General features: G+C 41.5%; 1 protein-coding gene across 10 annotated transcripts in view; it reads left to right on the top strand.

Annotated features, from left to right (window-relative positions):
- DAB1 (DAB adaptor protein 1) overlaps positions 1–27,527 on the top strand; it is a 470,931-nt gene that overhangs the window by 128,182 nt on the left and 315,222 nt on the right. Inside the window, exon 1 of one of the 10 annotated variants that reach the window (XM_033008816.2) lies at positions 22,512–22,627. The exons of the other annotated variants lie outside the window; for them this stretch is intronic. The gene's annotated coding sequence lies outside the window, so the exon portion shown is untranslated. Of the gene's footprint in view, positions 1–22,511; positions 22,628–27,527 lie in introns of those variants that run through there. 10 annotated transcript variants of the gene reach the window in all.

Genomic DNA, 27,527 nt, shown 5'->3' with positions numbered 1-27,527 from the left:
CCATTATTGACCGATACGCCCAGATAAATGAACGTGGATAGATTTTTGCTTCGTGGCATGATTTTTGAGATGTGGCTTTAAAGACTTCATCTGTCATGGGAAAAGTAACATTTGGGAAATAGCTGTAAAGCATGCCAGACACCTACTACAGTTTATTAGTATTCTTTATGCAAATCCATGTGGAAAAGTTGTTCTGAAGATACCTACTTAGGAACCTAAATACTGGCAAGCTTGCCACAGACTGCAGGAAATTGGACATACAAAATCTCTGGCCTGACCTCTGAATAACCCCCAGTACTGAAACACTCAGTTTGTTGTACATAGTCTGCTTTAATTCATATTAGAAGAAAAATGGTGTACCCCAGAGCAAAGAACCTGGCGAGATGTGAAGGGCTCCAGCTGATGTGTGTCATCACCTCCGTAGCTGAACTCCAGAAGTCTGTAATAGCATGTGAACTTCAGCATCTTCTTTCTGAAAGCGACTGATTGAGAAGTTGGCTCCGAAGCATTTGAGATTATGTGTGTTTGCATGTATTTAACAGGAAGCTTTTTATGAATCAGGCAGAACTGAGATGGTATCAAGGATGCTCTAAGCCTTATGGATATGGATGATTTGGCCACAGCTTTATGATGATGCTACTACTGATATATGTACTACTTTATGCTGAGAAAATGTATTCACCTTTTACTAGCATGAGTATGTTAACATTCATGGTGCATTGTGTTTGCCTTCAGCTTTTTTAGGAGGGTATAAAGGAGCGTTATTTTGGTAACTGTGTTTTGGCAGACTCTTAATACCTTGCAGGTTATTGACAATAGGCAATAATCTAGCCTTTATTTATACCCGAGTTCCTCAAAGTCTTGCTAGCCCTCCTCTCCAAAAAGATTTGGAGGAAGACAGTACAGCTCTCTTCTTGGGGAGGAAGGAGGTGGATTCAACCCATAACTGAATGCCTCCCCTGTAGGAATATTGTTGGCCAAATTTCACCTACAGATTACGAAGAGGAATAGACTCCCCTCCCGGGATTCGGTGAATGGATCGTTGCTTTCTGTTCCACGTGAGGACAACTGAGCTCCCACCTTTCAGGCCTCATTCAAGTGCATTCAGGTCAGGAGGCATGAACCCAAGCCGCAGATGTGGGGGGAATGATCGTTTTTTTGACTTTGCATCAGGAGGCCCACCTGTGCTTCCTTAATTGACTTCACTGGGGTGGCTGTAGCAGTAACGGCACAGTGCATCAGGCTTTACCGCAGGCTGTAAAGGCATTTCCAGCATCCCTCGATGCATTTTTATGTACCTTAATAAGCCCATGTACCTGCGTTTTTATTGCTGCAGGATTCTGCTGTTAGAGCAATGCTTTACTTGTGCTTTTATGCATCACCCATTACATCTGCTTTTGAAGTATCTCTTTGATGAGACAATCCCAGAGAGATGTGTGCAGAACGCATCATTGAACCTCTTCCCCAGGTTCTTGGGTGAGAACCTAGGCAGTGGACCATCCCCTTCCTTACTCACATATATATTATATGAATGTTCTTCTATAATTCATGAAAATGGATGCAGAAAAGGTGACTTATCTGAATCCCATCTGAAGCTGGATAAGAACTTGCTGGCCTGTTCAGTAACTCATAGCAATCCCTCCTCAGAGCCTACAGAGTACAGAAATATTAGCGTGTCTTCTTTTCTTTATGGCTTTAATTATTGTGTGCACTGGATATGATGATAAGTGGATATCTTTGTGTTAAGCAGCTAATTAATGTTTGGAACTTAGTCTTTTGTTTATTGTAGAGTTTTGCATGAAACTATTCTCAGCCGTAATAGAGTTCATGAAATATGTACTGTAGATTCAAAACATTAGAGACAAAAAGATGAGGTGCTGCTAAAGGCCATCAATGTGTGTTGACTTCTTTTGGTCCTACGTACATCAAAAAAATGAAGTGAAACCCGTTGCTGGAGGACTGATTGCAGCTGAAGTACCTTGTTTAATCTCACACGTGCAGGATGCCTTGTGAGCCAAGAAGGCTATCAAGATACAGTTTTAATTAACATTTGCTTTTTAGATAATGTGCACAGTTTATTTTGGCAAGAGTTCATTGAATATGAAATTTCCATAATTAAGATACTTAAACCTGCAATATTTTGTTTTCTGCGGTATTTTTTCCAAAATGGCATAAATTCTGCAGCATTTATTACCCAGTAGACAACCACTACAAGAAAGAGCAATTTCTCCTCCTGCTTTTTTAAATCTGCTTTTAACCTCTTTTTTTTGGTGCCTCGTTATGCAGCATCTTCTTTTCACAAATGTGTTTGAGCAGTCACAGAACAAAAATAAAGGAGAGGAGGTACAAATATAAATACCTATTCCCAAGATAATTAAATACAAATCTTCTGTTAATTTGTTTTAATATGCACATCTGAATGAACTAATCACTATATCTTCTGAACACTGCACAGAACTATGTAAATCACTGAGTCATCACAGATATCGTATTTCTCTTCTGTCCTTCTGAAGGAAACAGACTCTTAAAACAATGTTTTACATATCTAGTGGTATTGAATGCTCTTTCAGAGATACTATCAGTCTCCTGTTATAAAGAGGAATAGGAGAATATATGTGAGAAACCTTCCTTGGTGTAGGTGGTGAGTTGAAAGAATTAACGATTTGCTGAAAAAACTTAGTTGTGCTTTATATTTTTCTGTCATGAATTCTTAAGATGAGGCTAGAAAGCTCTGAAACCAAACAGAAATGGTTGATGAACAATGAGACCTCATATCTTAGCTCTGTATAATGTCAACAGAATTTTCACAAGAATCAACATTGTTAAACAATGTCACATTAAAAGGGAGAAAACGGCTTCCATTCTGGTTATGTTGGGAGGGGTTAGGAGAGAAGGATAAAATAACTGTTCAGAGTGATTGCTAGAAAAAAAATGGGATTCTTCAGAGCTCTCTGTCATTGGTAGGGGAGGAAACATGCAGATCTGTTGTGGCACCGTGAGCTTATTATTTATTGAGGGACATCCAGATGAGCACAGGAGGAGTGTAAAATTGAAGAAGAAATTAAGGGTAAAAGGTTATTTATGTTCTGGCTAAATCCTCTTTCTTTTTGATATTGTCAGTAATTCAGTTTTTAGCTATGAAGTAGCCCACCCTGAGAAACAACCAGGAATCCGGCACAGGAGGTTGAGGGGTCCCACCTCCTCCCCGTGTGCTCAGCGTGTGTGCGCTGATGTAGAGGGTTACAGACTGGGAGGAGAACAGCTCCCTCATAAGGATACAGATTTTTCTGAACCGCTCAAGTTGTTTCTCTGTTGTCCAAAGAGTAACTGTGAAGAGAGTTGAAATCATGCCAGCCTCCCTGTGTGCACACATACGCTATGAAAGTGATAGCTTAAATCCAGACTGCCAGGTAGCCTCTGCTTCCCCTGGGCTGTCAAACGGCTCTAGCTCTTGGTCGCTGGAAGGAATTAGTCTGCACCCAAAATTTAGCATGGCTATGACCTTTTTTTCACAGCTCTACCCTTACATTTAGCTGTGAGATAGGTGAATGCGATCGGTCCCGCAGTACCCATCAGAGCGTTGGCTTCTGCTGAAATCCCTGGGGGTCCTGGACCAGGTTACGGCTTCGGGGAAGGTCCGTGTGGGACCTCGGTTCTCACCTCCTGAGCTGGGCTGACCTGTTCCCGGCTGCAGTCAAGAGTAACCCCTGTGATAAAACACTGGTTTGCTCAGCAGAGGGGCTGGCTGGAGGAATGCCGCATCGATTGCATCCTCAGTATCTCAGAGGGTGTAAATGCTAATTAGCATCAGCGATTGCTGGAGGGGAGGATGGTGCCCACTGGACTTGGAGGGGTGTAGCTTGCCCTTTCTAAGCAATAAATCTATATCGGTTAAACTGCCTGTGTCGGAGTGTTTGTGGAATCAAAAACTGTGTCTGCAAATTTGTGTGAAGCTAATAGTCTCTGTTAGCACATCATCACAGAGATAGGCGACCCCGCGCAAGCAGATATTCTAGATATTAGAGCAACACTGAGAAGCTGAAATTGCGTCGTCTGAGCGAGTAGGGGAGGAGAGGAAGAGCCGGCCTTACCGATGGATGCAAAGCACCTCAGGGAACTGGCAGAAGAGAGGCTGTGAGTTTATTCAAACTGATGCCAAAATTTGCATGAGGATCCACAAATGGAAATGTAAGCTGCCCATCAAAAGAATATGGGAATTATTTCTCTACCATCAGAATGAGAGCTAACAAGACTGTCACCTGCCAAAGAAAATACATGGCTTTAAATGACTGTCATGTATTATCCTCAGAAAATAATGTAATCTCTTCACAGCTTCCATATCCCTAAAGTATATGATAGTCATTAGCTGTTATGATGTACATAACCGTCCTTTCATTTTGAGGTGTTTTCTTCATTCATTTTCTTCATTGTACAATAGAGAAGATCTGAAACTACACGCTGTTTAATCCAAACAAAAATTGCTACTAAGAATAGAAGAAAATCTGTCATATTATATGCACCTTAGGAAAACCGTTACTACAGATTCTTGATGCCTTGGCCAGATACTTCTGTAATTCTGGCCTTTGTGCTCCTGCTTCACCCATATCTTCACATTCTCACTCAGTTCTTTTTAATCTATATTAGTTATGGTTACATTTAATTCCATTACAGGCTCTTAACTGGTTTGCCGGGGCTTTCCACACTGCATGAAAAAGAGCTAGGTGTGCCATACGCTGTGTCCCATTTATCTATCTAAAAGTGGGTGGACTGGGCAGTCAAGATTCAGGGGAAGGAGAAGGTGGATCAGTTATAAGCTAGTGGGTTAATAATGACGGCGGACTGTGCAATGTCTCTATCAAGTTCAGCGCCTTTGTAGCTACAGCTGGGAAATTGTGCAAGATGGGTTTGCTCAAACACAAACACACTCACACAATAGAGACGAAAATGAAAACCAGAGATAAAAGAAGCAATATATTAGCTTCACAGAAAGCTGCAACACAAAGGTTTCAGGAAACCATATTTTCAAGAATTAAGAAAGTTTTAGGAGGTAAAGTGGGATGGCTGGAAGGGATATATGGAACAATCAGTGATTGTTGTGCCTTAAAGAGGGACTTCTCAGAGACTGAGGCTAAAAGTGTGTGTTGAAACAGCCAAAGTAATGAAAGAGGAATACAGAGCTGAGCTAAATGCGAAAGGACAAAGATAAGCTAGAGTTAGAGTCAGCAAAAAGAAGAAAAAGAAGCTCCCTTAGAAGTAATCTATAAAGGAGAAGGAAGTTCAAGGAAGAGAGCAGACCTATAATAAATTAAGAGAAGAGTCTATTTAAATAGCCATTCAAATGGCTAAGGTGCTAAAATAATTTCTAGATATTCCTGTAGCGAAGAGAAATTCTGGCTCCAATGAATTAGTAATGATAGTAATTTCATTTTGATGGGGCAATATTTTGCCCAATAGTTGTGGAGGGGTATTATGTATGTTATCTCTCTCATCCAAGAGTATACTAGAAAGATTAGGGGCAATGAATGTAGATGCAAGTGATGAGGTGCGAGGAGGAGCATGGTGAGAGCTCGTGAGCTTTTTGCAGCTCGGGGAAGCCAGATGCTGTGGAGTTACAGGGTCCAAAGAGTTAAACTGGTGACCCTGCAGTGGAAGAGCTGATGGGCTCCTCTAACCTTTAGAGGTGCAATGTTACAAGGTTGGATCTAATTAGCACCTTCTGAAGCAGTAGCCAGGGCAAGCCAAGGAGATGTCTGTGTGTCTTAAGTAATCCAGAGAGTAAGAGGGTGCTAAAAGTGTGACAATATGTTCACGCTGGCATTAAGTGGGATTTTTAACTGAGGGGTGTAAGACAGCATCCTTGGGTTGGGTTCCTGGGGGCCACCCAACACCCTGGACTGATTGCACTTGCTCTTTTTTTTGACTCGTGTTTCTTTTTTTCTTTAATGTGAAAAGAAATCCTTTTCTCCCATTTAAAACAAAACTTTAAAGAGAAACACACTTATGTTGGTCTTCTGCAGAGGAATGAACTTCACCTGCAGGGATTTAATTAGCAGTCACCCTGTAAACAAAATGGGCAAATTACAGTAAAGTGGAGCTGATAAAATTGGAGGAACCAGGGGTTACCTGGTGAAAAGCTAATAATCAGTTTGAAAAGAGTATGTAAAGTGATTCTGGCAGTTCCATTTGAAAAATAATTTCTCTTATCAGTAAAATAAATGGAGCTAAAATCACTGGTGTTAGAAGACTAATGAAACTAAGTGCAATAAAGAATGCAAGTTTATAAAGTGTAAATTCCACTAAGAAAGTGTACTGTGGTTTAAAACAGAATCATCGCCTCTTTCAGCAGCAGATAATGCAATTAATGTCATAAATTTGGATTTTTCCAAAGCATTTGATATTGCATTTCAAGAAATCTATTTGACAAATTAGTTTAGTGAGGCTTGCAGTGTGAAGCATGGCCAAGAGACTGCTCAACAGAAGCTGAATGATGGATAGCCAAGTATTGCAGTCAGGAGAGGTACCTAATGGGGTTTTCTGAGAAAGGTGTTAGGTCCGGCTTTATTTAACCTCTTCATTAATGAGCTGGGAGAAGGAGTAAGTTTGCAAATTAATGATCTCAGTTGGAGAAGATTTGCAGATAAAAAAGAAGAGAGAAATAAGGAACATGGGCAAAAAGATAACAAAACCCCTTCACCTTGAAAATACGAGTGCAGGTGTATATATAGCTTAGCAGAGCTAGTTGGAAACACATAGCTGGCACTGAAATAATAGACAGAGAGGGCAATAGAAGGAAACAAATTAGACGTAAGTTTGCGATGAAGTGTGCCAATATGAAAAATAAATATAAATTTGGAGTGTATTTGGCAGCATTTCATCATAGTGCAGAGGATGTGACAGTATGAATCACATCTTTTAGGACATTGGATAGTCAGATGGGAGGAAATATTAAAATATACACTGTGAAAAATAATCTTATATTGGCAGGTGGATGGTCAAAATGATATACTGGTCTTTTACCTATACTCTGTATTTCTCTAAAGTCAAGAAACAAATAGTTTTAGCCTGGATTTGTTATGCCATAAAGCTACACAAAATGCAAACTGGGAGATAAATCACACAGGTGACAAAAGGGATGTAAAGGAAGAAGTTGTGCAAAGCCTGGTCCTTAGCACATGTAGTTTCCAGCTCTTGTGACTGATTTTTTCTGCTTGCAGAGAGTTTATTCATATGTGATCTGCACTTTCTGTGGTGCTTTCCAGCTGATGAGCACTGTGATGTGACATCTGAAGGATTTGGGAATATGGAAAAAAGAAAAAACAACGATGGGAAAAAACACATTTTAGAAAAAATAGAGATCAAATGCAGGCTAACAACAGTATTTTGAGGTTATTTCAATCAGATTGCAAAACCTCTTTGTATGATTGCAAAGGTTGCAGGATTTTCTGTGAAACAGGTGCTTCATTAAATTAGGCTTATGTTCGGGAAGGTTTGAGAATTAATTTTTTTGGAAGGGGTAGAGATAAATGGAGATAACAGTTCTGGACAATTGTTAGTTCAGAGTGACTGTCAAAGCTTCAAAAATGTTACTTTTAGTTGCAGTTGGCTGGTGAGGGAGAACTGAGCGAGCTGCTCTTGTTCACTGTGGAGCCGGGTGCTAATGAACACGGGGGTTTCACAGGGCGGAGAAACAACAGCTCACACTGTCCATGCTTTGTACTTCCACAGCTCTTCCCACCTGCGGGTTTTATCTAGATTATCTCTCCAGAGTATTTGTCCAGGTTCTTCGTTAAGTGGAACGATCTGTTGAGCAGTGAGGGAGCTTGCAATTCAGGTATAATCTTTGATAAGAACATGAACAAACCAACAAAAATGAATCCCAGTGTAGGTTTTTTGACCACAGGGGTGGAGACTAACAAATTCAACCTGGGTTTTCTCTGGGAAGATATATAATTGTTCTTAGAGAGTTGCTGTTATTTAAGGTTACCCATATTTTGCTTAAGGATAAGTTACTCAAATTCGTATGTAAGCTATCCTTACAATTTCCAGTCTAATGCATACAGCTTAGACCTGGTTTTGAAAATACATTTATTATTTCCATGAATTTGGCAAACAACACAGATCTGCTTTGGTCTGTAAGTGCTGGTGAATTGTTTCCTCTTTGTAATTTATGATGTGCAAATGGTTCCTTAAGACTCTTGGCATTGCTCCTGTTCCCTCTGTGGAGAATTGGACTTTTCCTGAGTTTGAGTGGCTTTTTAGAGGCAGGATGGGTAGCATGCAGTAATTTCCAAGCAATTTGAGGCATTTCTCACTGACCCAGGCTTGTCATGAGCGTACTTTGGAGGTTTTATTTGCTGTTCATCAGTGTCTTATGCACGCCTTAGGCATTTTCCCACAGAAAGGAAAGCACTGAACTCCTATTGTAGTTACAGGAAAAGTTTATGCTGGTGGTAGGTAGAGCTGGCGGTGGTTAGGGCTGGTCCCACACTCCCCTTGTAGTAGCTCCTGCCTTCATTCTGCTGCTGCCACTTTTTCCTGGGGGACAGGAGCCACGGCACGGCTGCAGCTTCAGGCTCACACCTCCATCATGCTTCTCTGTGACCGGCACCAAGGGCTGTTCCTAACGAAACAGCATCAACAGCAGGGTGCGTTCTGATAAGACCTTCTTCATCACCTATCTACCTTCACAATTCTCCTAATTTCACTGTTTTCTTATAGAGCAGAAGTCTTTTCAAAATGTGATGGAGGGACACTGTGATGGCACTAGTGAAAGACAACATTTTGGAATACCTCTTTGCAAGAGGACAAAGTGAAGTCATGGGAGTATATATGATACTTGTTTCTCTGCATTTTTTTTATGGGGAAATCTGCAAAATGTGCTGTTTCCCAATGTATGGCTGTGTAACTGATTGGTAAGGGAGAATGCTGAGATGCATTTTCTCCGTCTTCTGTTTGATCGTTTTTCTTTTCAAGTCCAACCTGATACTGCATTCACTTATCATAATCTAGTATCATATGCCCATTCACATATGCTGGTTTTGTCCTGCCGTTTATATACCTGCAACCCTCTCTATAGGCATCATTAATGTATGAATGCAGAATCAACCCCTCTATGATGCATCATGATTAGGTTCAAGTGTACAGTGTGTGATAAACCTGCTGTATCCAGGAGATGCATTAAAGAATTCTTTGTTGCACATGAATCACCTACCTGATCAACTGATGCAAAATATTTTTTCTGTTAAAGAGTAGGAATGAAGCAGTGCCCTTTTCCACAAATAATATTCCATTTTGTACATGCATGCTACTGAGCAGGAAATCCAAGGAAATATTTATGAATGATAGTAATAGTTAATTTTTTTAAAAGCAGTATAAACCCATGTGCTTCAGGTCACATGGCAAGCCTCAGCTGACATAAAAACATAAGTACCAGTCTTTTATGGACAAGATATTCCATAAAAGTCAGGGGCTTTGTGCGTCCTCCAGGGTGTCTGATCCTGTCAGCTTATGGATGGGCTGCTGTCCCGTTGTGACAACTCCTGTCTCCTGAACGTGCAGTTGCCTCGCTCTGCACTTACATTTCTATTTAGCAAAGGTCATAAAGCGTTGGTATTTTGTTTTGCATGGTCTATTGCGTCTGCTGTGCAGCTGAGCGCGTTGTGTGTGTGTGGGGGGGGGGGGACAAGGAGTGTCTCCTCTGTTCAAACCAGTGTCACACGGGCAGGCCCAAGCTGTCCCGCTGAGTTGCCCAGAGACCTACATGCGATTTGTCTATTCGTGATGGGAAATCGTAGTTGCCCTGGCCCAGGGAGTTGTGATCCTTTGGCAGTTGGATATGCTTTGTATTACTAAACTGAAGATTGTGTGAAATCAATTGGGAGGGGAAAAAAAAAATCAATGCCTGTTTTTTCAGGATGAAAAGGCAAGATAGCCACACAATTAAGCACTGGAACACATTTTCCACACTCTTCCTGTCATGTTCTCCTGGTTCTGTGTCTTGGCTGTTCATCAGAAATAATTAAACTCTCTCCCATGGGCAACAATTACTTGCTTAAAATATTTGAGGAAAAAGAATGCATTTGTAATTACCTACCCTTTTTGAAGGTGAGAATAGAGATTTATCTTGCGATGAAATACATGTATGTGGGGAGACTTCCCGACTACCAGAGCATCGCACCCTGTGGCACTATGGATGGTGTTCATCCTCAGCTGCGATGCACTCCCCGGCGTGGCTCCAGCCCTCCGGTACGTGTGAGCTCTGCAGAACTGGTGGAAAGATTCAGATTCGAGAGTTAGGCCCAAGTCTAAGCCCCCTGCCCATTCCTAAGAGATGTTTATTCTGGCAAATCTGCATACGGACTTGACATTTTTAAGCAGCAGGAATGAAGCAGGAAACGTATCCAATTTGTACCTATCAAATACCGCCCTTTTATTCAGTCATACCGCGTCTTCCCTTTTCATGCTAAGAGTTGTCTTTGTTCCTTTTGACTCTTACTCCCAGGGGAGTTTGAGCTTTGAAAGTCTTTCATGTTTCAGAGCAGCCTTTTTTCCCCCTCAGATTTGTTTACTGATCCATCCTTGGTAAGACCTTTTAGTGAATGTGATAGGAAGGTTATTAAAAATAAAATATTCATCAGGAAATCAGCCATAAACATGTGGGCTGGTTAAAATTCAATTCCTAATTCTTCCAACCTTGACATCATTTTGCTTTTTGCTTAATATCTCTGTATACAAATTTCTGAGCTAATTTATTTTATCAACTTATGCTTATTTCAGTTCTTCATACAACTAGCTGTTGTCTGCTTAATAGCATCAAATAATGGGACAATGGTAAAAATGACAATGACAAATGGGGGATTGTGACAGATTGGCTGAATTTGAATGTCTCTTACTGAGAAAAATGTTTCAGGAGTGCCATTAATTGCTTTCACAGCAGTGAGTTATGTTTGTGCATCTTGTCTGTCACTCGGTGCCTATTCTTGCTCCTCCTGTGAGGAGGGGTGCTGGCTTCTTCCTTTTATTTTCTTGGGACAATCACGCAGGTAAGCCAGGGCAGGCAGTGCAAGAGAGAGACACAGGAGGGAAAGCAAAGAAGGTTGGTCCCGGGCAGAGGTGGGAGCTGGATTTATCTGGATTATTAAATGGAAGTGGGGAGGGAAGATTGGTACAAACCGGCCGTGTGTGGGAAGCAGCGGGTCAGCGATGGTCGTGAGCGGCTGTCGCCTGGGAGCTCTGGTGGGTCACAGCATTTCCACTACACGATTCCCACTGGGGCCGAGGCTGTTGGCAATGCCCATTCTGGTGGTTGTGTTCTACATTTTCTAGAAAGACGGGTCAGTTCTCTCACTTATTCCCACTGGCTCTTCCTCAACACCTTCTCCCTTTTCAGCATCCTTCTGTTTTCTCCCACCACTATTCCTGCTGCGGTGCTGGGTGTTCACACTGATGTGGTCATTCACTCAGACCTTCAATCCTATTGTGGGGGAGAATTAAAATTACCCCCTCCAACACTCTGTTCTCTGTTTCTCCTCTGGGTTCAGGTGTGTTGGCTGCCAGGCAGAGTAACTCTTGCTTTATCTGCTCTCTAAGATGCGGTTGGTCTGAGGAGCTGTACAAAAGGACATGGCTCTCACTTATCCCAGACCTGGGAAGCCTGTACAGGGCTGGAAGAGCCACCCCTGTCCCCTGTGCAGGCAGATGGACTGAATTTCAGTCCAGCCTTCAATACTTTATTAGAGCTACTTCTGCCTGTCACATTGGGGATCAGTAGTGTACTGCTTTCTTTGTAAGCTCGTATTTCAGGTGGTTTATACATGGATTTTAGACTTTTTTTTTTTTAATTAGAGAAAAATATGCTTCAATCCTTTGGACATCTTGCTTTGCAAATCAGTGACTGCAGCCAACAGTTGCCTGTCAGCTCGCAGTATGTGTGATAATTGTAAAGGTCAAGCAGGAACCTGCATCATCGGAGAGCTACCAGCATTCAGCATGTCCTCAAAGACAAGGTGCTGCTCGCACGCCAAGGGGAGGGACACACAACAGCTCAACAGGGTCACCTGGGGCTCCAGCAGTACCTGGCGGAGGGTGTCACCGGTGCCCTGCACCCCTGCCACTTGCCCCGCCAGTCTGTGCCTGTGACGGTTGTTCTGGGGAGCCCCCGTGGTCCTCACTGCTGGGGCTGGGGAGCAAAAGAGCCACCGCTGCAGTCATCAGTCTGCTGAGCACTGCCAGGAGAGGAGTGATCTAGGCATTTCATTTTCAGTTTCATTTTCAGAGTGATTCAGACCACCTCCTCGGCAAACCAACATATTTTGGAGCCCGAGGAATGTTTCTAATGTTGGTAATGTTTTAGTTTATTAAAAAAGAAATAAGAGGTGACCCTGAAAGGGCTGGAGTTACATACAGGGTGTTCATTTCTGAGCCTCTCCTGAAGCACTCTTCTTCAGAAACAGGAATTTGCCGATTTGGTTTCTCACGCATGCGTGTCCCTTAGCCTTCCGTGAGGTTTTGGTGTGCCTAGGAATAAGAAAATAGTTATTTCTTTTTATTGCATGCAGGTTTTCTCTGACTTCTTTCCTTCAAATCTCCAGGTTAAATAATCAGGAGATATCAAAGGGCAGGTTTTGAAGTACATGCACTCAATTGCTTTGCCGTCTGTCTTAGTTGAAGTCATGATTATGCTGTAGAGCAGAGATTGATTTTCTTCCTTGACCGCATTGTCACAAGAGGAGAAGACGCTCGCCAAGCCTGCGTAAACTTTTGCTCTCACTTTCAGTAGAGGTGAGCATTTTTTAAGCACCACAGGTACTTGAAAGCCTTGTTAGGTCATGAAAATCCATTCAGAGGCCTAAAGAGCTAGAGCTTGGAACAAACTATCTTTTTTGATAAAGCCACCTCTGCTTCTGTGCTTTTCCCCAAAAGGTCAAAGCTAATGATTTCCCATATGGTTGGCACAATGGAAAATATAGTGCAGAGAATCAGAGTTTGTTTACTCCTACTTTGTATATCAATATGAGGAAAAAACAAATAGTTTTCCTTGCAGGCTGGTGCCTGGGGAATAGAAATCAGGGAGAAATTTGCTAGTCTTAGTGTATTTGTGAATGTGCATTTCTGCCTGATGGCAAATGTTAAATCAGCCTTGGAGTCAGTCACCCGCCATAAACTTTCCATATCCTAATATACAAAGAAATGTATTTGTATCCCAGTAGAGAACGGATTTTGAATTACCTTTAACCAGGCAGTGTCTCAGTTTTGCTCATGATCTGCAAAAAGGGAGAGAACAGCTAGGAAGTGCATATTATGAAATTTGATAGACAATGAGTGATTGAAATGTGAGGCTAGTAATGTATTTGCTTTCCCACTTACCTGTAATAGAAGTACGGGGAAAACAACAATTTTCTTGTTCCTTTTTACTTAAATGGGAGCATTTCTCATTTACCTTTTCTTGCCATAGGAAATTGGGTTTTTTTCTCGTTAAAATATAAATGTGGATTTATCCTTTTCAGATGCTTCCTTCTGAAACAGGTTGTTTTAAAATGTAAAAATTTAGAGGTGGGACTATGTTAACAGCTAATATTATTTTTTTCTGATTTGTATGTATTTTTTCCCATCAAAACTGTTTTTGGTGCCAGATTCTAAATCAGTCACTGGCGAAATTCTTAAAAATTGGGTGTTTTAGCTGCTTTGAATGAGGTTACCCATGGGAGTTGAATTTGCAGCATCTGGACCTTGAGAAATGTACAGACAGGGGATGTTTGTCTGTTAAAAGAGTGAAGCCACTTTTTGGCTGAAAAAAAACCCAGAGCTTGCTTTCTGATACTGAAGAAGGTTGTCTTTGTTTCTCAGATCAAAGTGTGATCCTGTAGTTGAGCCTGTAAAATGCTTGGTGCCTCCCCCTCCTCCCCTGGATCCTGTAATGCATTGATTCATCAAAATCAATCGCACTTTCATGAATTAGTCATTCGGTTCCTCGCTGCATCTGGACAAATTATGTACTTCTTCCTGCATGCCGATATCTCAGCTCTGGTCTCTGAAGCAAATAACGCTGACTGGCTTGTTAATGGGCCAGGCTGCTTCTGATATGGAGCTGTCTGACAGCGAATAAACAGTTATTTTGTAGGATATTGTTTGATCACCTGCAAGAATCACCCCAAACATCTGTGATGAAGGGACTCGTTGCCTTCCAGTAGCGATGGCAGAGAGAGGAGTTTTCAGAGGCACAAAGCGCTGTATCTGTTTAAGGATGGATTAAATGCCACGTTAATCAGCTTTCTCACGGTGGAAAGCACGAAGATACGCCCGTTGGTGTGGCAGGTTGGCCCACGAGCCAGTCCGGGAGCCACATCCCTGCAAGGTGCAGAGCAAACCCTCCTGCCTCTTGGATACTTCTTGCTCAAAAGAGTGGGAAGCGGAGCTGATGGCAGACTGGCTTGTTACCTGTGCCCATCGATACCATTTACAACTTGTGCGCGGTGCTGGGAGAGGATTCGAAAGCAGCAGCATACGGCAGGAGTGCAGGATGTGCCCCATGGAGCAGCCCATGGGGGTGACACAGCCTGGTTGGCGTGGGGTGGGAATTTGAAGCAGGACTTCTGTATCCCTCCCCCTCCCCAAACTCCTTCGATGCCATGAGCCCCAAAACTTCCGACCATTTTCTGTGTTGGGAAAATGTTGCTGTGAGGATCCTCCCCTGATTGTGGCACATTCTTGAAGATGTGGATTTCTGGGCGCAAACTAAATTCTCCTTGTGAATCCCAGTGCTGGGGTCTGAGCAGGACGTACCTGCAGCTACAGCTAACTCAGCTCGCCAACGAGCACGGCGTGGGGTGTGGGCATCCTTCCTGGCTCCTGTTGTTTTGTGCTTTGAAGCATGAAATGTAATCATCATTACCTTATTGCTCTCTTATCTCCCTTGGGTGCTGTGCCCTCTATCCCATGCGCTTGGTGCAGAAATCATTGCACACAAAAATCCTCTTGCCTCTTTAAAACCTAGCTGGAGCATTTGACTTGCTGGCCTTCCGTGAAAGGAAATTCTTCAGGGTGGCTGTGTGAGCAAGAATTTCCTTTTATTCATTCCAAATTTACTGGCAATTATCGACTGACCCCTTGGCTCTTGTGTTATGGGATGGTATGAAAAGAGAGGGATTGATCAATCTTCAGTATACTGCCCTGCAGAGTTAACGATATTTTATTTTCCTGTATTATGGGAGAGAGAGAGAGAGATCCTTTTTCATTACAAGTCTGATCAATTCCTAAGTTTTTCAGGGCATTCAAGTTCCTGAACTTTTACAGATAGTAAAGAATAAGATGAAAAGGCATAGAGTTGTTCTTGAAGTAAATCGTTGAAGAAGATGAAGAAAAATCAACGGTTTTTCATTTATGTGTATTGCTTTGTGCCTAAATAAATTAGAATCAAAATTGTCCAGTGAAGGAAATGCAGGGCTCTGCTGTCTCTGCTGCGTAAGATCTTCAGGCAACATTTATGGAGTTTGAAAATAATGTTTCTGGTAATAAATAGCAGAAATATTCTGTTTTCTGCATCAGCAGATATGAGGATTAAAGGATTTGACCATATTAAACAATTTTGCACAGCTTTGGCTCCCAAGGCTTGCAGGCTGCATTATCAGAGTTCATCTCATGGCATTTCCAGACCTGATTTAAGAAAAGAATATGTTCTTGCTTTGCAAGTTGTCACTCTCTAATTTAGGCCATCTTTGACAGAATTAAAAAAAAGATAAAAAGATTCTTTTTCTTCTCTTGGAAGTGGGATGGCTTCCTAAGGCTCCCCCCTACCCCAATCAGCCATTTGAAATGATGGAGATAATTGAATTGTATTGTTTCTCTGTACTCCGCTGAGCTCTGCTTATGCTGGACTATCACATTGCTATGGAAACTTGAAAATGATAGTAGCTGATCTTTGTTTGGGTGAACAAGAAGGTTTCCTCTGCCATTTGTTGTCATAATCAAGCTGGACCTGGAGTATAACAACCTGCCTCATGGTCTCTCTGAGTCAGGTGTCTCCCGCCCCATTTTTTAATTTTTTAATTTCAGAATTTAAAACCATGGAACAGCTTGTTGTTATTTTAGCTATCCAGCATAAAGACACAGCACAGGTACCAAAATAAGAGTGAGATGCCTTTGAGGTAATTAGGTGTGAAATAAATCCTGAGCATCCTCCTACCTTCAGGGTTTGTATCAGACTGAGGAAGTTAGTCCCTGCTGTGCTCCAAAAGCAAATGTTCCTGCTTTCCCCTGCCAGGAACGGGATGGGGCAGATACGGGTCTAACTCTGTTAACCAAGTACATTTTCTTAAAATTGCTCTGAAGACAATTGCTAACAGCAAACACTGAGGCAGGAAGCTGATCTGTGACCTTAGTTAAAACCATCCCAGCACTTCTTTTTGCAGCATTAGGACGACTGCTCTGCGAGCACCAGCCTTCCCATGCTTTTGAAGAGTCATTGCTTCGATGTCATCTGTGGGGATGTTTGACTTCCTTTACACATTTTCCAGCTGGCAGTGCTGCTTTGGGTCCATGTATCAGGCAAACCACAGTAAGACATCATCACCCATTGGTATCGCATGGGTATATTGAAGAGCTATTTTTATGATCCAAAGAACAAGTTTTTACATGTTACTGTTTTCACTTAATGTGTCATTTATCTGGTAACTATCTAAACTAACCTGAGCGCCCTAGAGACTGTTTTTATTTTAGAATTTTTTTTTGCATTGAAGAATCATTAGATTTTAGGTGGAAAATTATATAGATACCTGTTAAGCAGTGCTTGGATAGACCCACCAACTCCTTTTTGGCTCATCCTTCCTCATCTTCCACTTTATTTTTCCAGACCAAGAAACTGTTTTTCAGTCATACAAGCCCTTATTTTTTGAATTTCTAGTGAACTGCAGTGTTGACTGCAGCATTAAAATTCCCTTCCAGTGCTGCATGTCACAAGCCATATTTTACAAAGCTTCTTTACCTTTCTTTATCAAAGAAAACTCTTAGAACTTTGAAAGTTCTGGATGCAGATAACTGCGCATGTTGATTCTTGCTGTCTGCACGGGATTAATCAAGGCTGTCACACATGTAGCTGTAAAACCTTTAATATTTTTAAAAGGTTTGAAGCTGCTCTATTTATCACATGCATCAGGGAGAATAAACTGTTAAACTGCTATATCAGTAGAAAATAGTTTTAGCTGTTGCAAGGTAAGACAAAGATGAGCCCCAAGTGCTAGCCATCTAGAACAAAAAAACCCTCTAGATATTAGACTGAGATGCTGCTCTTTGAATCTTTTGCAAATATTTCCTGTCACGTACACACGTATGCAAATTGCACTGTATTCCGTGGAATTTGCACATGGAGGCTGGTGAAAACATTCATCAGTTCCTCTAAATAGGCAATAAAAAGGGTAGTGTGCCCTTTACTCTGCTGGTAAATACCTCATTTCTGAAGAAACCTCATTGTTGACTTTGTCACTACAAGACATTAATTTTGACACACAGCTTTTGATATTGTGCACCTACCATCCGAAGTGGTCTTGGGTATTTGTAGCAGCCTGTGCCCAATGCAAGCATAACACAAAAGTTTGCAATTTTATTTTAATACTTTTCTGGACTAGACACCCTTTCAGCCTTGTGCTAGAAAGTCTCTATGAGAGCTCAACGTAGAAGTGGAAAAACTTTGTCAGAATTTTTGCATTGCATTTGAGTAATCACAAGCCAACAAAGAGTGGTGAGGTTTTCTCAAACTTAACTTGAAATTCTTGAGACTGCAAAGCTAAACTGGAAGTGCCACCCAGACAGGTGTTGCTTTTCTCTTAATTCTGCACTTCAGCTTTTAGCTTTGCTGGAGATTTGAACAAAAGATAAATAGTGGGGAAGAAATAAAAGTTAATGGCTCATTTTCATCTTTGAAACAGGTTTGAGCATGAGGAAAGTTTGGATAAGTTTACTTTTCATTGTGTATATTCCTTGTATAAGCATATATGTGTATGTATACGCTTAGAAATATGTCACACAGTAAGATATAGCACAAGTAAAATACTGGTTATACACAACTATTGATTATCTGTCCAGAGGATAACCATGCTGAAATCGCGTATGGATCTGAATGGCCGTTATCATATCCACGGATCCCTGCCCAGACACACTCATGCCAGAACGAGATGGGCTTTGTTCTGTCCAGCTTAAGATGTTTGGAAAGACACAGGCAGAATCTAACTAGGGAAGAGGTAGTGTTGGGGTCATACCAGGTTTTTTCCAAATCTCCAGGAGGAATTATAAACATACCGGTGTAAAAGGCAAGGTGTGTGCGCTAATATTGAGCAATAAGCTGTATTTTGATGTCCTTTATATAAAACTGCAGTGACTTTCAGTGTTCGGTGGGTCGTAAGGAGGCAGATCCTGCGAGGTGTTCAGCATCCCCTGCGAGCTGCAGAAAAATTTTGTTCCTGAAGGCCGCTGTCAGAGCTGAGGGCATTACGCACCGTGTGAGCCGAGAACCCACCCGATTATGCACGGCAGCGACACTTCTCAGCTCTCCCATATGCCTTTCTTACAACTGAAGCATTGCAAAGGCTAAATTATCAAAAAGGTGTCCAAATAATGATGGCAATTACATGATTAATTAGGCATGGAAGTGCAGTGGCTTAAAAATTTTCAACAGTTGGTGCTTAATAGCAGAGAAACCATTGTGCAACTAAATAAACCCCCAGAAATGATCAGGTAGATCTGGGGGCAGGTAAGTCCATTTAAGTATGGAATTGCAGAGTCAGTGTAATTAGTTACCTAATTGTGTGCCCAAAGTTGTTTGACACACTTAGTGTGCATGTATAATTAATGATGATTTATTGAAAAGCTCTTTTATTGTAAATGCTTTCCTTATCATTTCTAAAAATCAAATTGCTGAGGGAAAGATTAGAATCTGATTTAATATATGTGGATAGAATTAGAATTTCTTCTTGCATTTTTTGCTATCTTAAAATAGATAAGCCTAGAACTTATCTGCATATAAACTCATATGTAGGAATGGACCTAATACACTCAAGTTCAATCAGTTGCACTAATACTAACGTTTCAAATATTTTTCTCGGTTCACACAGGAAAGGGGAGAAAAAGCAGAATTTTTTGCAGGTAGCACGGAAGTGTTGACAGTGTGTCTCCTTTCATGCTTTGTCTTCTCCCCCAGAGCTGCCTACCTTGAATGGTACTACCGTGCCTTTGAGTAAAAGTTAAGCTGAGCACTCCCTGCTTTCTAGGTACGTGGATTAATGTTGGCTTATGGCGACATTAACTCTGTTACTGACTTTGCATTTCTCTGGGAGTGTGGCGGGTGCACCCGCCTGACAAAAATGTGGCTTCCTGGCTGTTGAACCTTTTCTGCGCCCTTGTTCTCAGGGCTTTACAGTAGTTGGGCCCCTTGGCCAATATGGGCTGGTATGGACTGCAGGTCAGATTCAGCTCGGGTGTAAATGGGGTCCCCTGGGGGAGCCGTTTGGAGCTTGTCCCTCCTGGAGCAGCGTGCTGCAGGGAAGGACCCTCCCCTTGCGTTGGGACACTGTGCAAGTAAACTCCTCGAGGTTCCTCTGGGTTTGGACGCTGCCCTAAGAAGTTCCTTGAGGTTGAGAGTCTTTTTTTTTTTTTTTTTTAGGTGAGTGATTGAGCGTTTTGGGTTGTCATTAAACCCTAGGAGTTTGTTTGGTGATAGTTTTGTTCTCTTCTTATGGACATTCAAAGCTTCCATTTGTATGTTTGCGGAGTGTTGGTTAATTGTGCTGAAAAATAAATTTTATTTTTATTGATATTTGTTTATTTGAGAGTTTCTGCAACAGGGAGTAAGTCTCTTGTGCTGTAACAACTTTGCTTCTCATGGAGCTGCTGTTTTGCCAGTAAAGGGAGGAAAGTACAACAGCCTTGTACGAAGAGGCAGCTGGCAGGGCTGGCGCTGCTGTTTGGTTGTGAAGTCTTGAAGCTTCAGTGTGTCTGTAGATGTTGTAGCCAAGTGAGGGAGGTTTCAGGAGCTTTCATTGCAAAGCCTTCTCAGCCTCCCATGGCCCCGGTGTTTAAGCTGTTTCTAGAAGATTGGGTTTTAGAAGAAGGCAGGAGAGGAGAAGGAATTGTGGTGTGTTTTTCCCTGATCAGCTGGGGTCCTTGGCGTGCACACCAGCTGGCCATTAGATTGCTTCTAATGGGGAACTTCACAGGGAGCTCAAAAAGAGGGGAGAACCCTAAACTGAGCTTCATGGGTGACATCCTCTTTCACCATCCAAAAAAAAAACCTTCAAGTGAGGTGGGCGGTGGTCTTCGCCCTCAGTGGTACTTCCCTGCCCTGAAGATGGTGTCCAAGCACATTCACGTTCCAGCAGTAACTGCATTACATACTCCTGCTGCTCATGTTCCTTCTTTCCAGTGTTTCCTTTTTCTGTGAAATTTCTTGGACGTTTCAGACAGGTTTGAGAGCCAAAGGATGGAAGAAAATTCATTATGGATTTCTTCAGGTTTCCTAATAATCTTTGCACTATTACCTCTTTCCTTCCTATTTTTTACTTAACACAGCACAGATCTGTCATTGCTTCTTTTTCATCTTACTATTTTCAGGCTTTGGTTTCCTGTCTTCCTTTTCTTGATGGGCTCAACACTGCTTCCCCTGATCTTATGTTCATCTTTGTTTTCACTGACATGCATGGATCCTGTATTCATTCTGGCATTCAGATCTTTCCTCATTTCCTTTCTATCTTTTAACAGTCTTCTCTCATCTCATCAGATATGACTTCCAAGCTGCCTGCCAGCTTCTTCTCCTAGCTACCCCATAGTACAAGGGAAAATACCGCATGCTGTGCAGCAGGTCCAGTGGGGGAAAGCAGAGCAGAATGCTTGATTTTTTTGGTTTTCAAATGGTGGTTTAAATGAAAATTAGTTTCATTACTTGAAAATACACATCATCAAATAAATACTTGGATCATCTGAAAAATAGAATTCTATATGAATATAAATTAAAATATATCATGTGGAGGCTATTTACTGCCTACCATTCTAATATTCTAATTCACTTTTTTCTCAATGTTATTTTCAAAGCAGACTTTATAGATATAAGTTGTGGAAGAAAAAATAAAGTGTGAATTATTCCAACAGGGAATCTGGAAAATGACTCGGGTCCTAATTTTCCATCCTATAATATTTGTGTAAACAGACCAAGAACCTCCTTGATTTCAGGTCTGCTTCATGCGGAAACATATATGTAGCAAGATTTGTGCTTTAGTCACCACTAGAATCCGAATCAGTCTGAAAAAGTAAGAATCATTTAATCGTCTTCCTTTTTCTTAATCTTTGCCTAAGTTGACTACACCAGGACAAGCTGCGGTAACTCTTTCCTTTTAGCACCATGACAATTCTTCCGCAGAGTGCAGTGATATGCGGGCAGGAGCTTGCCTGGTTACATAAAAATTAGTGCAAAACACATCAGTAATAATGCTTCACATCTTCAAAGCACTTTACAGACATTAACTAATGAATTGTCACAGAAACCGTATAACATAGACAAGTGTCTTTGTCCTCATTATAGAGATGGAGAAAGTAAGGTAACAAGGATAAATCACTTGTCCTGGGCCCCAGAACAGCTGACAGCAGGGGAAGGATTTGTAATTTTGCTTTCCTTGATGACTGTCTCTCATACAAAAAATTGCTAAAGGTGGGCAAATACCATCCCTTTCCCTTATCCTTTTCCTTCCTTTGGCAAGTTTTATTGCAACTTGCTCTCATAGATGTCTCTAAAAGGTCTGTGTACAATAAGTTGGGGGAGAGTGTAAAGGTCAAAAATTGGAAAACGGTATTTTTTTGAATTTCCCAGTCTGATGAGTCATTCATTGCTATGACACAGTGTGTCTGCTTTTGTTAGTCATGTCATATTAAGACTCAGTGAGCGAGAATGATCCTGCCTATTCCAAGCTGGCTGATTTCATGAAAAAACTTAAATTGAGACTGACACTAAAGTGCAAGAGAGTAATCTGAGGGAATGCAGTTAGTGTGCTTCAGATCTTATTTCTTCTGTACGTTGGACTGACATGAATGTTTTTCTTCATAACCTGCAGTTCACAACAAGCTGAGTTCTCCAAGATTATACACTTCACAAAAGTGACACTATTTTATTGAATTAAGTAAACAATTTGTCACTGTTGAAATTTGGTGTTAGTAAATTTATTACAAATTACATCATTATTTTACAATACAGGACAAGTGAGTCAGATGAAATGCATCTAGCTAATTCTGAATTTCAGGATAATCGATGAAGCCTTTGTTAGATTGAAATATGATATATATCTGAAGCCATCTAACTGGGCCTGGGCTGAAATTTAAATATTTCTAGAACAACCTAACTCCTAATTTCAAAAACAAGCACACTTGTGCTTGCAGTGAGTATGCGTCATCATGTTCTGATGACCAAATCTATGGAGAATGTGCTTTATTCTGTGCTATTTGTCACAGGGTCATACTTTGTGCTGTGATACTGAGGGTTTCCAGCAGAACAAGAATTCAGTTGTGCACAGAGCCGCCTTTCCCGCCCTGACCAGCTCGCTGAAAGTCTGTCTGCTTTGCCGACATCCTTCTGACAGACAAGTTTTCCATCAAATTGGTGAGTTTGTATCTAGGAGGTGTCAGGCTGACCTTTGGCTGTTAAGTGCTCTGAAGCTGAGGGAGACCTGGGGTGGGATTCTGTGTGTCGTGGGACAGGGGGAGGAGCGGAGGGGCAGAGGGTGTCCTGCAGGCCGTGTGCCCAGCAGATCTGCTGCCGTCCTCTCCTCCAGCTCGCTTTGGGCCGGTGGCTTCTTTCGTGGGTAGGTTGTATCGCCACAATCCTGACTGGAGAGTTGAAAGTCCGTCTGACCAAAGTCAAGTCATCACCTCAGAGGTTGAAATCCTTTACCTCTGCCTTAGACTCTAGAACGACTCCCAAATTACTCTCTGAGTTGACTAAAGTCAGGACTAGCATTACAAAAAAGTTGGCATCAATGTGGTTGTAAACTTCTACCTGTGACCATAACCTGTACCTTGATGTAATTGCCTGTTATTTGTGCTGTTTCCCTGGTTTCCACCAGTGAGATCTTTTTTGCTGAAACAAGGGGATGTTTTAGAGTAGTGGTGTGCTTATACATGGCGAGAGTATCTAGACCTGCCTTAAGTGAAGCACAGTATATTGCTTGTCACTGTAGTGACATCTGCATTTCAAAGTTTTAGAATTAGAAAACTATAAGATCTCAGTGAGATAGGAAATATTTTTTTTCCAACCACAGGAAAAAAGTCGAAATTTTGAAAATGTTACCAGATGATCAAAAAGCTGAAGTCTGGAGTACTTTCATTAACTGAAAAGGAAAATTAAATTTTAGAAGGAAGTCATCTGAGTGAAAGATTTGCTTTCAAGCTATTTTAATAACAATTTGTGTGTATGTCTAAATGATAAAGAAATTGAATTCAGAGATAATGATTTTTTTATAAGTCAGTGTTAAGTGATTATTATTATTTCTGAAACTGGGTGATAAATTAATTGAAAATCATTTTTCCTCCAGAAGCAATGTTTTAACAAATACCTTATTTTCTAATTTCAAAAAAATTACATTCTGAATTTGCCAAGATTCCTTTTTTTCCTGGGGTTTTTGCATTTTTGCTGTGTATTTTTCTGGGTCAGTATAGCCTTACATTCTATTAGGAGAGAAAGACATGCCGGCCAATAGTTGTAGGCAATTTGTGCAATCTAAACCAAGCTTGTAACTATAGGGAGCAGAAGCACTCTTCTAAATCAGAGTGAAAACATTCAATTATAAGGTCTGTTTCTGAGGCTGTGGCTCCTGCTGACTTCCTAAGGGGAAGGCCCTCTTTTTTATAAAGAGGTTATTTCCTCCCTCCCTTTAACCCATTGGCAGTAGGAGTTGGATTTCTTTCTGTCAGAAAGTCCCCTCTTGGCAGTGGATGTGCTTGGGATACTTATGTGATTAATGACCCTAGTTAAGGGCCTGTTACTGAGGGAAAGTTCAATTCATCTCACTTCACTGGAGCATTATATACCATGTATTGTCATCGGTGAAGATACGGTCTTTTGCAATTACGGTAGGTAAATTCAGTCTTTCAGCATACAGGCGGTGAGTCCTCCTTTAGCTTTCTCCAAAGAGCAGGGCTGTGAAATACCCTCAGCTGTGTTGTCTAAGAAATAACCCCCCTTGATTTTGTTCTGCTCAGGGACATGGCTTTTGGAGGGGAAGAAAAGACTGCATTACTTTAGGATTTTGCAGTACAAGATGAAGGTTTAGGCAGTTGCTGTGAAAGATTGAGGGAGAAAAGTAAGAAAACTTGTAACCTAGCCTTTATATCTTGCTTTCCATTCTGTCCCTCAGTGTCTTTATTAGGTTATGGTTTTCCATGTGTGCTGTCTGCCTACAGTGAATTGAAATAAATAAAAAGAAAGAACTTCAGCATTTCAGCTGCATTTTTTGTAGGAGAAAAATGGACTTCCCTGACTACTAAAAATTATTTCCCAAGCAGTTTATTTAATATCCCCACAGCCACACTGCAGGAAATGCAAACTGGAATGGGGAAAGAAAATAAAGTTTAGTGTGGAGCCCCCTCTGTCTGCTGAGGGAAGGGCAGCTTCGTTCTCCAGTGAGATCCAGCTCCCACCACCTTTAGTGCCTGGCTTCATGGGGCTTCGCAGCGCCCTTTATTCAGCCAGAGAGTGTAAAAGAGAACGTATGTCCTGAGATAGGTGGAAGATGGGCTGACAGCTCTTCCAAGGTAGCTTTTCCAGCAGCTGTACAGTTTTGCTGCTCTGCAGGTGCAGAATTAACAACTTTGTGAACCAGAGCGCAGATGTAACAAGAATTCATTTGCAGCTCCTCTTTCTGGAAAGCTTACGGTGTCACGGGGCTGTTCAAGGGAGTTACTGGCCTGGTGAGGAGCTTGTGCATCAGATTAGCAAATAACCTGAGATGCATTTCTCAAGATGGCTGATGGATTGCATGGCTTCCTGATGGCACTGCCTGGCACGGTCTATGCTTGTTGTCACACGACGGACATGAGTGACATCCTCCTGTCACAGCGTGCCCCAGACCTGGTCACTTCTAGGTTTCTGCACCTTGTAATTCAAGTAGCAGCATAAATTTCAGCTCAAGAAAAAACAGCCTACGAACTATTTTATTTGAGATATTGCATAAAGTTGATTTTGAAAATGGTTGTTAGTCACCTCTGTCATGTTGATACTCATCAAAATGGTATTTCCTGTCCAATTTCTCACTTTGTCAGACAGCAGTAATTAAGGTTTAACGTGCAGAATTTAAACCAGAAAGGACTCGCTGTGCAAAAGATATATGTGGGCACTGGGGAGTAAATTTAGCAGCCTTCTAGTTGTAAATATTTTATCACTTTATCTATGAGATTATGACCATGATACACAACGGGAGTTGGAGATGTGACTGAAGATGAAAATGTGGCTCTCTGCTGAGGGAGTTTGTGCACTGAAATGCAGTGGTAGCTCTGTTGAGCCTACCTGGCCTCTGGGTTAATTTATGTTCACCAAACCCCTCAATTTGGGAAAATGGTAATAGTTCATGAGTTAAGGTAAGACGATTCTCTCTGGAAAGACCCAGCACTGGTTCTAGCATAGATTTTTTGTGTTTCTCCCTTTACCAAGTCTTAAGTCTTCAAGTAAGAAAAGATGCCTTGGTTTGCAAAATGCAAGAAGGAGGAATCACTGGGGTTGCAATGGCTTTGGCAAGTTGTATTGAAGCCTGAGGATGAGTAGATGGCAGCCAACCCTACATCCCTCGCCTGGTCTGTCAGCTCTTTATTCTGTGTGTGTTGTCAGGAGCAGATCCAAGTGAACAGTGATTAAGAAATAACTCTCTGAATGTCATCTTTCTGAAAATTTTCCTGCTCCAAAAACGAGACAAGGAGCAGATGCAGAAATTGTCCTCCAGACCTGGGCTCACACAAGGCATCAATGCTGTAGATGGTTTCGCTCAAGTGCCTGGTCTGTCTTAGGGCACAGGAGAGGAATCGTTGCTTACCAAAGCCCGTGCTGTATCTGGGGTGCAAATTCTTTGCTGGGTAATTCCAACGTTGTTTGGAGAGCAGGATAAAAGCAAAGGGTTATGTATCTGGATTTCAGCATGCTTATAGTTGGAGCTTTACTTCTGATACATCTTTAATTAAAGCCGAAGGATGAAAGCACTCCTTCAGGAAGGTATTACACTGTTGATTCTGTTACTTGTTCAGTTGCACGAGAGAAATGATAGATTGAGCTACCAGATACTTTATACTTATGGCATATGTGGTGTTTGTTTTTTGCAGCTGAGTGGAGCGACAGCTCTGGGCTTGCTACTGTGCTGAGTGTTATAGATTGCATTTACAATTCCTCCATCATTCCCTATTTGCATGGACATTTTAGTGCCTCTGGACCTTTGCACAATTATCTCCCAGGATTATTAATCAAGTCCCAAAACATTAACACGTCCAATCAAGTTAATTGAAAGAGATAGGTTTTATTAAAAAGAAAACCTGGCAAGACCTGTACCCTATATAATAAGATTGTTCTATAGAATCTCTATGTCTGATGCAAAAGAAAAACCTCTTATGTGTGATACAAAGCAACTAGAGCAAAAATAGCTGCTACAACTGAGATCTTGCTGTGTTTGGCTAAACTGTGGCTTTACAGCAAATAGCAGGGAATGTCTTGAGTAGTTTAATTTTCCTCTCATTTAAAACATAAGTTCTGTGTACAATGCAAAGTTATGTAATACCATCCACCAGGGCATGTTTCTAGCAGTTTTCAGGGTCTTCACTTTTAATTTATACAGTCTGTGTATCTTCAACATGAATGGATGGTTGCGGTAGCTGCATTAATGAAATATAACATATATCTCAGTGAGTCGGTGAAAGCCAGTAAATTTCTTCACCATAGATTTGCTAGTTGAAGTGTAGGTAATGCAACTGCATCTACATTTCCATTTTGATTCAGAGCAGCAGTATGGCTGTGAAGCTGGTCCTCTCATTGTCCCCACTGATTGTGTGCTGATTCAATTCACAGCTCTGTTTTGCTGCGAACAAACTGCCCCAGGCAACACATCCCAACCTCTAATGGAGATAAAAGGTCTGAAACAGTGATAAGTTTTGAACCACAGGCATGGTGGGCATGTTTGGTTGAGGGGAGCAGATTAAATCTAGTCCCTGGTGAACGCCTGAAATACATACAGTGTAGACTTAGAAGCCTCAGTGCTAGATTGAATCTAATGATTTACTTCTGCTGTGTGAAATTACTTGCTAATGTAGATATAGCAGTGAGACTAGGATGAAGAAATGGTTTGTAATTGGTGGCTGTGGATGTAGTAACTAAACTGTTGCCACCTGAAGTTTCCCAGCACATCTACGATTGTATATTGGACTGGACTGGTGAATCATGCGCTCATCACATGCTGTGCCTGTGCATCTCATTTCCTTTCTTGAAGTCTTACCAAAGATACTACAAGACCAAACCTGGACAAAATAAT

This window comes from Tyto alba, unplaced genomic scaffold (genome assembly GCF_018691265.1).
Source record: "Tyto alba isolate M040663 unplaced genomic scaffold, T.alba_DEE_v4.0 Super-Scaffold_1000006, whole genome shotgun sequence".
Lineage (NCBI taxonomy): Eukaryota > Metazoa > Chordata > Aves > Strigiformes > Tytonidae > Tyto > Tyto alba.
This window is presented reverse-complemented; position numbering and strand designations above follow the sequence as displayed.